Source organism: Equus quagga, chromosome 13, assembly GCF_021613505.1.
Source record: "Equus quagga isolate Etosha38 chromosome 13, UCLA_HA_Equagga_1.0, whole genome shotgun sequence".
Classification (NCBI taxonomy): domain Eukaryota; kingdom Metazoa; phylum Chordata; class Mammalia; order Perissodactyla; family Equidae; genus Equus; species Equus quagga.
The window spans coordinates 84,569,544-84,583,211 of NC_060279.1; positions in this window are offsets into that span (position 1 = coordinate 84,569,544).

Sequence of the window (13,668 nt, forward strand, 5' to 3'; positions counted from 1 at the left end):
CTTTTGGGATTGCTGACTTCAGGCTCTTTGGATAAATACCCAGTAGTGGGATGGCTGGATCGTATGGTAGTTCTATTTTTAGTTTTTTTGAGGAATCTCCATACTGTTTTCCATAGTGGCTGCACCAGTTTGCATTCCCACCAGCAGTGTATGAGGGTTCCTTTTTCTCCACAACCTCTCCAACATTTGTTGCTATTAGTTTTAGATATTTTTGTCATTCTAACGGGTGTAAGGTGATATCTTAGTGTAGTTTTGATTTGCATTTCCCTGATGATCAGCGATGATGAGCATCTTTTCATGTGCCTATTGGCCATCAGTATATCTTCTTTGGAGAAATGTCTGTTCATGTCTCCAGCCCATTTTTTGATTGGGTTGTTTGACGTTTTGTGATTGAGTTGCGAGAGTTCTTTATATATTAAGGATATTAGGCCTTTGTCAGATATATGACTTGCAAATATTTTTTCCCAGTTAGTGGGTTGTTTTTTTGTTTCAATCCTGTTTTCATTTGCCTTGAAAAAGCTCTTTAGTCTGATGAAGTCCCATTTGTTTATTCTTTCTATTGTTTCCCTTCTCTGAGAAGGCATGGTGTCAAAGAGTGGACTGCCTACGTTTTCTTCCAGAAGGCTTATGGTTTCAGGTCTCACCTTTAGGTCTTTAATCCATTTTGAGTTTATTTTGGTGAATGGTGAAAAAGAATGGTCAATTTTCATTCTTTTACATGTGGCTTTCCAGTTTTCCCAGCACCATTTGTTGAAAAGACTTTCTTTTCTCCATTGTATGCCCTCAGCTCCTTTGTCAAAGATAAGCTGTCCATAGATGTGTGGTTTTATTTCTGGGCTTTCAATTTTGTTCCATTGATCTGTGCACCTGTTTTCGTACCAGTACCATGCTGTTTTGATTACTGTAGCTTTGTAGTATGTTTTGAAGTCAGGGATTGTGATGCCTCCCGTTTTGTTCTTTTTTCTCAGGATTGCTTTAGCAATTCGGGGTCTTTTGTTGCCCCATATGAATTTTAGGATTCTTTGTTCTAATTCTGTAAAGAATGTCATTGGGATTCTGATTGGGATGGCGTTGAATCTGTAGATTGCTTTAGGTAGAATGGACATTTTAACTATGTTTATTCTTCCAACCTATGTACATGGAATGTCTTTCCATCTCCTTATGTCGTCATCCAATTCTCTCAGAAAGGCCTTGTAATTTTCATTATATAAGTCCTTCACTTCCTTAGTTAAATTTACCCCAAGGTATTTTATTCTTTTTGTTGCGATTGTGAATGGTATTGTATTCTTGAGTTCTTTTTCTGTTGGTTCATTACTGGAGTATAGAAATGCTACTGATTTATGCAAATTGATTTTATATCCTGCAACTTTGCTGTAGTTGTTGATTACTTCTAACAGTTTTCCAATGGATTCTTTGGGGTTTTCTATATATAAGATCATGTCGTCTGCAAACAGCGAGAGTTTCACTTCTTCCTTCCCTATTTGGATTCCTTTTATTCCTTTTTCTTGCCTGATTGCTCTGGCCAGGACCTCCAGTACTATGTTAAATAAGAGTGGTGATAGAGGGCATCCTTGTCTCGTTCCTGTTTTCAGGTGGATGGGGTTCAGTTTTTGCCCATTGAGTATGATGTTGGCTATGGGTTTGTCATATATGGTCTTTATTATGTTGAGGTAGTTTCCTTCTATGCCCATTTTGTTCAGAGTTTTTATCATAAATGGCTGTTGGATCTTGTCACATGCCTTCTCTGCATCTATTGAGATGATCATGTGGTTTTTATTCCTCAGTTTGTTGATGTGGTGTATCACGTTGATTGATTTGCGGATGTTGAACCATCCCTGTGTCCCTGGTATGAATCCCACCTGATCCTGATGTATGATTCTTTTGATGAATTGCTGAATTCTGGTTGCCAAAATTTTGGTTAGAATTTTTGCATCTATGTTCATCAGTGATATTGGCCTGTAGTTCTCTTTCTTCGTGGTGTCCTTGTCAGGTTTTGGTATCAGCGTGATGTTGGCCTCATAGAATGTGTTAGGAAGTGTTCCATCTTCCCTAATTTTTTGGAATAGCTTGAAAAGGATAGGTATTAAATCCTCTCTGAAAGTTTGGTAGAATTCCCCAGGAAAGCCCTCTGGTCCTGGGGTTTTATTCTTTGGGATGTTTTTGATTGCTGTTTCAATCTCTTTCCTTGTGATTGGTCTGTTCAAATTGTCTGCCTCTTCTTGAGTGAGCTTTGGGAGATTGTAGGAGTCCAGGAATTTATCCATTTCCTCTAGGTTATCCATTCTGTTGGCATATAGTTTTTTGTAGTATTCTCTTATAATCTGTTGTATTTCTGCAGAGTCTGTTGTTATTTCTCCTCGCTCATTTCTGATTTTGTTTATTTGAGCTTTCTCCCTGTTTTTCTTTGTAAGGCTGGCTAGTGGTTTGTCAATTTTATTTATCTTCTAAAAAAACCAGCTCTTTGTCTCATTGATCCTTTCTACTGCCTTTTTCATTTCAATAGTATTTATTTCTGCTCTGATTTTTATTATTTCTCTCCTTCTGCTGACTTTGGGCTTCATTTGTTCTTTTTGCTCTAGTTCAGTTAGGTGTGCTTTAAGGTTGCTTATTTGGGATTTTTCTTGTTTGTTAAGATGTGCATGTATTGCGATGAATTTTCCTCTTAATACAGCTTTTGCTGTATCCCATATGAGTTGGTATGGCATGCTATCATTTTCATTTGTTTCCAGGTATTTTTTTATTTCTTCTTTAATTTCTTCAATGATCCATTGCTTGTTCAGTAGTGTGTTGTTTAGTCTCCACATCTTTGTGCCTTTCTCAGCTTTTTTCTTGTAATTAATTTCTAGCCTTATAGCACTATGATCTGAGAAGATGCTTGTTATTATTTCATTTTTTTTAAATTTGTTGAGGCTTGCCTTGTTTCCCAAAATATGGTCTATCCTAGAGAATGTTCCATGTGCACTTGAGAAGAATGTGTATTCAGCTTCTTCAGGGTGGAGTGATCTATATATGTCTATTAAGTCCAATTGTTTTAGTTTTTCATTCAGCTCCACTATTTCCTTGTTGATTTTCTGTCTGGATGATCTGTCCATTGATGTGAGTGGGGTGTTGAGGTCCCCTACTATTATTGTGTTGTTTTTAACATCTTCCTTTAGGTCTGTTAATAGTTGCTTTATGAATCTTGGTGCTCCTGTGTTGGGTGCATAGATATTTATAAGCGTTATTTCTTCTTGATGAAGTGTCTCTTTGATCATTATATATTGTCCCTCTGTGTCTCTCTTTACCTGTCTTATTTTGAAATCCACTTGGTCTGATATGAGAATTGCAACACCTGCCTTTTTTTCCTTGCTATTTGCTTGAAGTATTGTCCTCCACCCCTTCACCCTGAGTCTGTGTTTGTCCTTGGGGCTGAGGTGTGTTTCCTGGAGGCAACAAATTGTTGGATCTTGTTCTTTAATCCATTTTGCCACTCTGTGTCTTTTTATTGGAGAGTTCAATCCGTTTACATTGAGAGTGATTATTGATGCATGTGGACTTCATGCTGTCAATCTGTCGCTCATTATCTTGTTTTTCTGTGTTTCTTTTCCTGTGTGCTTTAGACTACCCATTTAATACTGCAATTTCTTATGCTGGGTTTCTTAGATTTTCCCTTATCTACAATTTGTGACTCTGTTCTGTACTTTATTTTAGTGCCTACCTTGAAGTTTGTATTTAGAATCTAGTGTATAATATAGTCTATTCTCTGGTGGTCTCTTACTTACTCGACCAATACTGATTTAGACCCTTTGCTCTTCTCCTCCTAAATCATTATTTTCATTTTTTATTCCAACTCGTCTTATTAATTTGTAGTTAGAGTGCTAAGATCATCCTTGTTTTGGTAGTTTCCTTATTTTTACCCTAATGCTATAGTTGAATATTTGCTGTCCTGTTCTGGTTCTATCCATCGGTCTCCCTAGTCTGTGGATTGTGTCCCCTTTCTCCCTTTTTTCTTTTTTCAAGTATGAGAGCCTTCTTGAGGATTTCTTGTAATGGAGGGCTTTTAGTTACAAATTCCCTTAACTTTTGTTTGTCTGGAAAAGATTTAATTTCTCCCTCATATCTGAAGGAAATTCTTGCTGGATAAAGTATTCTTGGCTGAAGGTTTTTATCCTTTAAAGCTTTGAATATATCACTCCATTCTCTCCTAGCTTGTAGGGTTTCTGTAGAGAAATCCGCTGAGAGTCTGATAGGGGCTCCTTTATAGGTTATTCTCTTTTTTTTTCTTACTTCCCTGAGTATTCTTTCCTTATCATTCCTTTTTGCCAACTTTACTACTATGTGCCGTGGGTTAGCTCTTTTTACATTGACAAATCTAGGAGATCTAAAACCCTCCTCTACACACATTTCTCCGTCGATCCCTAGATTTGGGAAGTTCTCTTCAATAATTTCGTTAAGCACACTTTCTGCTCCGTTTTCCTTTTCCATATTCTCGGGAATTCCTATGATCCTTATGTTCTTACTCCTCATTGAATCCATTATCTCTCGGAGATTTTCCTCATTTTTTTTAATTCTTAGTTCTCTTTCTTCCTCTGTCTGGCGCCATTCAGCCTGTCTCTCCTTGATTATGCTGATTTGCTCCTCTAGGTTGTCTACACGGGCATTCAGGGAATCCGTATTCTGTTTTATCTGGTCCATTGTGTTTTTCATCTCAAGTAATTCTGTTTGATTCTTCTTTATGATTTCAATCTCTTTTGTGAAGTAACTCCAGAACTCGGCTTGTTTCTCTATCTTTCTCTCTACCTCATTGAGTTTTTTGATTATAGCTGCTCTGAATTAATTATCACTTAGTTTACCTAATTCCAAGTCCTCAGGACTTAATTCTGTGTTTTTATTGTTTTCCTTCTGGTCTGGGGCTTTTATAAATTGCTGGATGGTAGAGGAGCGGTTTTTTCTCATGGTGGTAGAATTCAGTTGCAGTTACAGCCTGTCGCCACTAGATGGGGGTCGAGAGCGGCGTGTTAGCTCTCCGCCTTGGGGCAAGATGGCGGCGCCCACTGGCTTTGCTGGGGGGGAGGGGCTGTTACTCACACGCGCAGGTCTGGGTTCAGATCAGTTCTGTTCTCTGGTCTCCCAAGGCCCTTGATTTATAGGGTCCCCGCGGACGGAAGCTTTCCCCCCATCAGCGGGTCTCCACTGAATCAGCGGCAGGAGTCCTGGATGATCCCCCGGTCGCGCGGCCCCTCCCCCGCTCCTTCCCGACTCGCGCGGCAGCAATCGCAGACTCTAGGGGAGAGATGTTCTCTCCTACCGTTCCAGCGCCTCCTAGGCTGTAAGCAAGGCTATGATCTCCGCCTTCTTGGTATTGTAGGTCTCTAACGAGCTGGCATTATGTTTATTCTCTGAAATTCAGTTCTTCCAATCTTTTGTTGTATTTTGGAGGGGAGAGAATCCCGGGTCAGCTCACCCTGCCATTTTGCTCTGCCCACATCTCATTTCTTTCTTTTTTTTTTAAAGATTTAAAATTTTTTTTTCCTTTTTCTCCCCAAAGCCCCTTGGTACATAGTTGTATATTCTTTGTTGTGGGTCCTTCTAGTTGTGGCATGTGGGAAGCTGCCTCAGCGTGGTTTGATGAGTAGTGCCATGTCGGCACCCAGGATTCAAACCAATGAAACACTGGGCCACCTGCAGCGGAGCGCACGAACTTAACCACTAGGCCACGGGGCCAACCCCAAGCATTTATTTCTTGTGGTGAGAACATGGAAGCTCTACTCTCTTAACTTTTAAGTATATGTTAATTATACTCACTGTGTTGTACATTAGATCCCCAGAATTTACCCATCTTATAACTGGAAGTTTGTGCCCTTTGACCAACAGCTCCCCATTTCCCCCATTCCCCAGCCCCTAGTAACCTTGTCTTCCAAGTATTTTGAAGTCCTGAGCCTCTTCCATCCTTTGGAAGGCAAATCAGCTCCTGCATTCACTATTTCACTTTGTGCAAATTTAAGTTGTGTCTTTTTTTCATAAATTTCCATATACATACTTTCAGTCCTCTGGAAATTCATTGATATAGACTGCATAAAATTGCCCACATTCTAATATTATTTCCTGTGGTTTAGGCCTTCTTTCTTTTTTCCCATTTGAATGAAGCTTGAGTGGAGGGAAGAATGATGGTTGTGTTCTTAGTTGGGTATTTAAAATAAGTAGAGGAGTAATGGGAAAATTCATGGATCATAGAGGCAGAGTGACCTGATTGAAAACACTATTGTTATTGCTTAAAAACTAAGTGGCTTTCTAGGGGGGAGGGAAGGTTAATTGGTTGACTTGCAGGAAAAGACCTGAGCTACATTTATTAACGAGCAGGAACGCATTGTGTTAACTCACCACAACATTTGGGGTGAGGTTTTACTTGCATTATTTCTTCTTGTGGAAGAGGAATGTTAAAGTGTTTTAGAATCTTTCCCACAGCTTCTTTGCTCTTTCTTTCAAATCTATTTTGGCCCATTAATTTCAATTGCATTAGATTCTGTTCTGCCTTGAGTCTAAATGAATAAAGATGAGACCCAAAGTATAGGCCCAGACTTATGGATGGCTTTCTAAGCTCAACCCCAAGCTATAGCCCAAGAGTCAGCAAATTTTTTCTGTAAAAGGCCAGAGAATAAATATCATAGGCTTTGCAGGCCATCCAGTTTCTCTCACAACTAATCAACTTTGCCGTTGCAGTGTGAAAGTGGCCATTGGTCGTAAGTACACAAATGAGCACGACCATGTTCCAATAAAACTTTATTTCCAAAAATATGTAGGGGGTCATATTTGACCTGTAGGATGTGGATTGCAGACTCCATGCTCTAAAGCCAACTTACTGGACTTATTTTCTATTGGACTTATTATATAATAAATAAATATTTATATTATATACTATATATTATATTATATATAATATATACTAATATAAATAAATAAATATTTATTATATTTTATTGGACTTATTTATTGGACTTATATTATTGGACTTATTATCAGGAGGTTAGGGGCTCTGTTAATAATAACAGCTGGTCTCTGCTGTGGTCTTTGAATGAACACCGGTCCCTACGCAGCCTCATGGAAAGAAGTGACTGTAGTCTTTGTAAGCATCAGGTACACATGTTGACTGACTTTTAGGGTCATATTTATACCATCAACAACCCTTTCACGAGTTCTGACATTTCTCAGTACAATAAAGGGAAAAAAATGACTAAGTGGTTTTGGGCAGGTGGCTCTCCCTTGCAATTTCCTTATGTATGAACCATATCATTTTAGGAAGTTTTCCTAAGTGTTTTTGAAAAACTTCTAAACCTCTTAGAATGTCTTCCTAGTGAAAGAATCTTTGGTTAAATAAATCTACCACTGCCAATATATGAAATAGTATTTTCTCCCATACGTATTATTGACATTGCTTCCGTATTAGTTTGCATCTGTTACTGTTGATGCTATTTTATCTTTTTTTTCTAATGTTGATGATTTGTTTCTTCTCTCAGAATACTTATAGGATGAATTATTTTTTATTTAAGTTGAGATGACTTGATTCTTATTTTTAATTTTTAATTTGTTTATTTTTTGGATTTTTTTTTTTTACTGCAGTAACAATGGTTTATAACAGTATACGGATTTCAGGTGTACATCATTATATATTTTGAATTCCGTGTAGATTACATCATATTTGCCACCCAAAGACTAATTACAATCCATCACCACACACATGAGCCTAATCACCCCTTTCACCCTCCTCCCTCTCCCCTTCCTCTCTGGTAACCATCAATCCAATCTCTGTTACTATGTGTTTGTTTGTCGTTGTTTTCGTCTTCTACTTATGAGTGAGATCATAGAGTATTTGACTTTCTCCCTCTGACTTGTTTCACTTAGCATAATGCCCTCAAGGTCCACCCATGTTGGAGATGCCTTCATTCTTATGTCTGTCTCTATATAGATTCTTGGATCACTTTGATGGAGACTTCTGAGAAATGACTGCATTTGCACTGGGAAGACTTTATATTATCCTCACCCCTTCAGCTAAGATCAGCTCCTTACCAGGGATCTGATGGGACCCCAGGATGTCTGTGTGTTGGGGTGGAAGGCAGATTGAGAAAAGATATTTTAGGAGTCAGAAGAAGAAGGATTGTGAAGTTGACCATTTCATGAAGAGCAAATAAGTGCCAGGTTTTGTTTCTGGGGCTTTTCAGTTTTTATGATCCCATTAGACTCTGACAAAGCCACCCTGTGGGGGAGATGGTAATGGCACCAAATTAAGGAGATGCAGCTGGGACTTAGCGAGATATCATGACTTAAAGGGAGGCAGAAATTATGACTCCAATGACTTTGACCCTCTATTGTGCCACTCTGCCTCCTGGCAGATGCAGAACCCCCATTTAGGACCAAGGTCACCACCCATACTCCTACTTGGCATACTTCTCTCTTCTGCCAGCATTAGCCACAACTTGATTTTAAAAATAATGAAAATGAGTCTTTAAGAGAAATGGCTTTGCCTAAGGTCCTGCAGCTAAAAGAACAAAACAAAATCTAATTGCTAAACATTCAAAAAGTGTCCATCTCTAGAGTACGTCTTAGACCCTCCAGGGAAGGTGCTAGGATTACTCTATCCTGGGACAAAATGAACATGACAAACACATTTTTGGGTTACATTCCAATGAAATGTCTTCTTCTTGGGGTACCATATTGCATGCCTAGGTGGAGAGTAAGAGTTTTGTGTTCAATCCTGAGAAAGAGAAGCTCATGCATTAATGGCGTCATCCATTCCTTGTCCTGTCCTTTGGTATCTGAACAGAGCTCCTATTCTCACTCTCCAATCTTTTGTGTATATTTTTTATCTATTACTATCTTTTTTTCACTGCTTGATTCCCTCTGCATATGTCTCCCTTTATCTTTCTCTCAGCATCAAGTTACCTCTCGCTCTTTATCTATCTGATTTTGAATTTTTGCCTCTGCTGGCAATATGCTTCTGTGATGGTTATTTTTTTAAGTTATTTATTTATTTTTTGAAGATCGGCCCTGAGATAACGTCTGCTGCCAATCCTCCTCTTTTTGCTGAGGAAGACTGGCCCTGAGCTAACATCCGTACCCATCCTCCTCTACTTTATATGTGGGACGCCTGCCACAGCATGGCTTGATGAGCGGTGCCATGTCTGCACCCGGGTCCAAACCAGCGGATCCTGGGCCGCCAAAGTGGAATGTGTGAACTTAACTGCTGTGCCACTGGGCTGGCCCCTTTTTAAGTTTTTAAAGTCAAGTTTATTGAAGCATAATTTTCTTTCTTTCCTTCTTTTTTTATTGTGGTAACATTGGTTTATAACATTATATAAATTTTAGGTGTACATCGTTATATTTCGGTTTCTGTAGATTGCATCATGTTCACCCCGAAGACTTATTACAATCTGTGTGATGGTTATTTTTGTGTGTCAACTTGACTAGGCCATGGGGTGCCCAGATATTTGGTTAAACATTATTCTGGGTGTGTCTGTGAGGGTGTTTATGGGTGAGATTACCATTGGAGTAAAGCAGATTGCCCTCCCTAATGTGGGTGAGCCTCATACTAATCTGTTTGACCTGAACAGAATAAAAAGACTGATCATCCCATGAATAAGAGGGAAACTCCTTCTGCCTGACTGCTTTGAGCTGGGACATCAGTCTTTTATGGTCCTCAGACTCGAACTGAAACATCAGCTCTCCTTGGGTCTTGAGCCTGCTGGCTTTCAGACTGGAAATTATACTACTGACTCTCCTGGTTCTCAGGTCTTTGGGCTCAGACGGGAGCTACATGTCAGTTCTCCTGGGTCTCCAGCTTGCTGACTGCAGATCTTGGACTTTTCAGCCACTGTAATCACGTGAGCCAATTCCTCATAACCTCTCTATCTCTCTCTAATTAAACATCTATATCCATCCTATTGGTTCTGTTTCCCTGTAAAACCTTGACTAATATAACCTTCATGTTCCCACCTCTACTGGTCAGGAATCCACTTAAGACAGGGCTTATAATAGCCATTCTATGACCCAAGGAATTAAAAGCCATGGAGCTCTAGGAATCACATTGATTCCGGAGTCTATATAGAGGCAGGTGGTAAGAATAAAGATATCTATTGGTGCCTGAATATTCTATCGTCTCAGAGCTAATGGAAAATTTGCCTTAAAACTGCCTAACTGGTTATTAACTGGTGATTAGTAGCTTCTGTTCTCCTTGTATGGTGCAACTATATTGAACCCAAGCTGTGAGTGGCAGTGGAGATCCACAGCCCTATTTGGGCTACCATGGTGCTCAGCTATACCTGTGTGGAAGACTTATTCTAATTGCCTAAGCAAGAAGGAGGCCTTTGCTTTGAGGAGGAGGGAGGGGGACTGCTCCTCTACCCACCGACCTCAGAGATACAGAAGGAGAGTGATCAGTTAGGGTCTTTTGTCTCTTGCATTTTTAAAACCAACTTACCCCAAATTAGAATATACATAGGCAGCTGGTGGTATGCTGAAGAGTACACTCCACCTTGGAGTAAGCATGGCACATCTTCCTGAAAATGATGTTGAGCCTTAGAGTCTTGAGAAATGCTAAAAGATGCTTTTCTTTGTTAATGTCAAAAGATGCTATTCTGATGTGTGAAACATTTTATATTTGGTATCAAAGAATAAATGGAAGTGTGGCTTAAGACATATATATATATACACATCTATATCTTGTATATGTATATGTATGCATCTTATATATAATAATCTTGTATATGTATATGTATGTATATATATTTGCATGTGTGTATTCCTTTTACATACATGAATATACATACATATATAGCCCTCTAAGAAAACATGGCTCTGTCATTGTAAAAAATGAGCCTGTCTCAGGATATGCCACATGTTCCAGGTGTTCATGACACATCAACCAGCTGGTTCTATTGAGGTGGTGACAAACATTATATCCTAAACAAGGGTTTCTCAACCTTTGTACTATCAATATTTGGGGGCTGGATAATGATTCTCTGTGGTGAGGGCTGTCCTGTGCATTATAGGATGTTGAACAGAATTCTTGGCCTCCACCCACTAGATGCCAGTAGCAGACTCTCTCACAGATGTGACAACCAAAAATGTCTTCAGACATTGCCAAATGGCTCCTGGTGGGCAAAATTGCCACAGATGAGAGCCACCATCCGGTGGTATCTGTTGACATGTACAGGCTGAAGAACCAGACATTATTCTAAGACATCACTGAGCTGTGTGCATCTCATAGCATCCCACATCCCTTCCTTGAGGTGTACATGCTCTACAGTATGTAGACCCCTCTTAGGGTCAGCAAACATAGATTAGCCCCATTGGAAGGTTTCTGAAACATATTTACAGGCACAAATCCCAGAAGTGTTCCTTTAATCTGCTGTTTCCCGGGGTCTCAACAACCAAGTCCCTCCCAGAATCAAATCCATCCCTAAAACCCCGTTTTTCCTCCCAAGTTCCCTGAAGAAGCCTCTTGATACTCTACCAAGAAGGAGGACATTGTGGTTTGGGGAAAGAACTCACCTTTTCATCCTTATTTTTAACACTGTAAGAGAAGCCACATGGAAATTTAATCTTCCTCCAAAACTCTTGCCTTGGTTCTAGCATCCAAGCTGAAACCCTGTGTTCAAAAAGCCACATCTGGTGTTGTGGAAAATCTCAGTTGCCCATGCTGATACCCATGTGTACATGCCCAATATCTGGGGAATTCTGATCTGCAGTTCCAGGTAACTCCATCATGCCTCCCCTTCCAGATCTCACTAACTCCTAATACCTTACTTTCTTTTCTTGGCTATTGCACACTTCTGTTATACAGAAAGCAGGGGCCCCATAGAACTGACCCATGTGCTGCATGTGGTCTGTTGGGTCCCATCATCACTGTTCAGGTTCCTCCTCAAACTAATGACAGCAGAGGAAGCTGCACAACTTTTTCTTTTCCCATGCATTGCTCTGGTTTTCCCAGATGTGTGCTAAACAAAGATATCTGACTTCCTGGAAATTTTTTGAGCCAAACCCAAGTTCTTACCTGGTTCCCACACCTTTCCATACTTTGCAAAGTGGAGATAACAAAGAGCTCTGATAAGTTTTACATTAAGTTTTGACAAGGAAATGTATGTAAAACATACTTCATAAAGTGGGTGCTCAAAGCCATAAATTCTTGTCATTTCTGCACATGAACATATCATTTTCATTGTTATTCACCAACAATTCTAAATTTAACGCTAACTCTACATCCAAAATATCATGGCACCTATAGTTTAGGTGAGTGTCCAAACTCTGATGTCTTAATTTCTTGTAGTCTTTTGTCCTTCCAGAATCATCCACATAGATCTACCCATTCTACTAGATCTCTTTACATTCTTACAAACTAAACATACTCATTATATGATCCAGCAATCACACTCTTTGGTCTTTATCCAAAGAATTTGAAAACTTGTGTCTACACAAAAACCTACACATGGATGTTTATAGCCAGTTGATTACCAATGACTAAACCTTGGAAGCAACAAAGATGCCCTTCAGTAGGTGAATGTGTAAATAAACTGTGGTACGTCAGACTATTAATAGACTATAAATGAGTCCTAAAAAGAAAGGAGCTATAAAGCCATGAAAATACATGGGGGAACCTTAATTGCATATTACTAAGTGAAAGAAGCTGATCTGAAAAGGCTACATATTGTATTATTCCAACTATGTGACATTCTGGAAAACGCAAAACTATGAAGACAATGAAAAGATCAGTGGTTGCCAGGGGTAGGGTGAGGGGAGATGAATAGGCAGAGCACAGAGGATTTGTAGGGCAGTGAAAATACTCTGTATGACACTACAATGATGGGTAAATAACATTACACATTTGTCCAAACCCACAGCATGTACAACACCAAGAGAGAATGAACCATAAAGTAAGCTATAGACTTTGAGCAATTATGATGAGTCAGTGTAGGTTTATCCTTGGCAAAAATTATACCATTTAGTGAGTGATGTTGATATTGGAAGAGGCTATGCATATGTGGGGGCAGGAATTATATGGTATTTTATTGTAAACCTAAGATTGTTAAAAATAAAGTCTTGACAAAAATCCAAACAAATGACACAGTTACTCACTGAGGAGTGCATGAATGAACTGGTTTGTTTATCCACTAACATCATATTATCTTAAAGACGTTTAAGAATATTTGATTATCAGGAAATTAAAAAATTACTTATTTCTGGGGACATTTATTTAAGTTGGGAAATGAACTCATACTTGAATAAATTTATCTGCACCAAGGACTTCAAGCTATATTTGAAAGAAAAAAGAATTAGCTTATATTTATGCGTCTATGTGTTACTCAGCATGGCTGTAACTTCAAATAGGAGTGGAAAGTACAGGCGATTATGATGTTGAGGTTGGCAGGGGTCAAGTGAAATAGAGAACTTAGAGCTAAGCATTGGAGTTTGGTTTCTGTAGAGTAGACAAGGGAGACCATAGAAATTTGTAAGCAAAAGAGAGCCATGCTCAGATTTGTGTTGTTCAGAAATTTCTTGGACAGATTGTCATAAGCAAAAGTGGCCAAAGATAACAAAAGGATGGGACTCTACATTTCCCTCTCTCTTATAGATAGTATTCAATAGTTTCACCCGTTGGCATCTCCCATTAGACCAAGATCCACAAGAGTGTGAATTTTC